We start from the raw sequence: 2187 nt of genomic DNA, 5'->3' as shown, positions 1-2187 counted from the left end.
GTCGTATCGCTTACTATCAGGCGAACGGCAAGCTCGTCTTGTCATTCAAAGTAATTAAAAATACTATAGTATAGGTTAATTAATTAAGCTAGCACATATTCATTTAATTGCATGAAAATATATTTGAAAATATGATATATACGTGCTCATACTACCATCTAAGTTCGGGAAAATCACTTCTTCAATAATATTATGAACAAGTCTATCACCATACGTCTAATGATAATCTCCATTAATGGAGTCAACATTATTTGTAGTTTCATCTACCTATCAATACAGATGTGAAAATACTTTATAGGAACAACACTGAGGATTTCACAATCCGCGCCGGATCGTCGAGTCACGACGAAGGTGGAGAAGTACGCGCAGTAAGCAAATTCATCACGCACCCTGGTTTCACATTACTTCTTGACTATGACGTCGGCGTTTTACGTCTTGCCGAGCCGCTGACGTATAGTGACGTCGTGAAGCCAATAGATATGGCTAATGCAGGTGAAGACATACCTGATGAAGAGGAGTGCTCTGTGACCGGGTGGGGATTGTTGAAGGTATTTTTTCCTATTATTTGTATGTTTGATTAGGATTCACTGAGAATACGTTTTAGTACCATATATTTTAACGCCCATTTCCGGCAAGCACTGTTGTGTTCGTTCAAAGGAAAATGAGCTTTAATCACTGGGCAATATGAATTATTAATTAGCAGGTTTAGCGTAGTTCAATCCAAGAAAACTTTGTGCAAATTTATTGGTGATGGTTTTATTTTTTATCGATTAAATCTTCTCAAAAATATTTCAGCAAGGAGGTGTATGTATCCCCAAACACTTACAAGGAGTGGTGATACTTAAGGTAAACGATGATAAATGCTATGAAGCCTACAAGCAACTAAACCCGGTCACTGAGAGGATGGTGTGCGCCGGAGTGCCGCAAGGAGGAAAGAGTGCTTGCAACGTAAGCAGTTTTTGCTTGGCTTTATTCATACTAATAAATTTGACGCGGTTTGTTACGCTCTCGTGAATAGAGTAAACTATTATTCATGAATTTTGGTATGAAGTAATCTTGAATCTGGAGGAAGTTTTTCACGGAGTTCCAGGTGGTCGAAGCTCAGAACGATTAAAGAGCTTACAAAGCTTTTAAGGCATTAAATGGAAAGCACTTGGGAACTATGTACTTTCACAAGCTGTAAATTTGTGTCCAATATCCTTCTAAAGTGATGTTTATTGCTACTGAAAATTTTAACTAGCTCACTATTACATCGAACCAAATATACCTGGCGAAATGTGAGTCTAAAAACGCCGCTGCTCATACTTGCGTGTTACCAGCGACTTTCCAAGCTTCAGCACTCGGTGTCATAAAATGCGCACCACTTACAAGCCTGGCTTTCACGTGTTCCAGTAGTGGGCATGGGCCCGGAATAGTCTAGTAACCTCTCTGCCTACCCTTGAAAAGGCATGATGCTATTGTACATAATTTCCTATATTGCTTATACAGGGAGACAGCGGCGGTCCACTCGTCTACAACAACAAGCTGCATGGCATCGTGTCTTGGGGTTACGGTTGCGCTAAACCTGGCTACCCTACAGTTTTAGTAAGGTCTCGGCTCTCAGAAACTGGATCGATGAGAACATTGCTAAGTTAAAATAGAGGATATGAAAGATGATTTAAATGATGGAAATAACGAATGAATAACAATGTGTGATTAATAGATGAAGGATGAAGGAGTCTGTCCATTAAAATATTTATACTATGACCGGCTAGAACGTGTCAGGCAAAACATATATTTTGTATTGAAAACTATAACACTATGCAAGACGGTGATGGAACAGTCTTACGGGCAATGGCAAAGGGTGAAATTATCGGAAATAGAAACCCGACACAAAGAATATATACTAATATGCATAAATGCGGTGTGTCAAATCGTTCTGATGACAATTGGATTGTACATAAAGGCAAGTCGGCAGGAATTGGGCTGTATGGACGATTTGCCACTGCTAGAGTGTATACTTTCGTACTTTCAATAATAATAATTATATCAGCCCTGATTTACATACTGTCCTACTGTTAGGCACGAGCTTCTTCTGCTACTGATAAGGATTAGGCGTTAGTCCACCACGCTGGCCTAGTGCAGATTGGTAGACTTCACACACCATCGAAATTCCTATAAAGAACTTCTCAGGTATGCAGGTTTCCT

The 2187-nt window shown here is 39.6% G+C and overlaps 1 pseudogene; it reads left to right on the top strand.

Annotated features, from left to right (window-relative positions):
- Nucleotides 1–257: 257 nt before the first annotated feature.
- On the top strand, nt 258–1770 carry LOC119191260 (annotated as a pseudogene).
- The last annotated feature ends 417 nt before the right edge of the window (nt 1771–2187 follow it).

This window comes from Manduca sexta, unplaced genomic scaffold (assembly GCF_014839805.1).
Source record: "Manduca sexta isolate Smith_Timp_Sample1 unplaced genomic scaffold, JHU_Msex_v1.0 HiC_scaffold_126, whole genome shotgun sequence".
Taxonomy (NCBI): Eukaryota; Metazoa; Arthropoda; class Insecta; order Lepidoptera; family Sphingidae; genus Manduca; species Manduca sexta.
The sequence above is the reverse complement of the archived record's forward strand: the minus strand, read 5'-3'. Positions and strand labels throughout refer to the sequence as shown.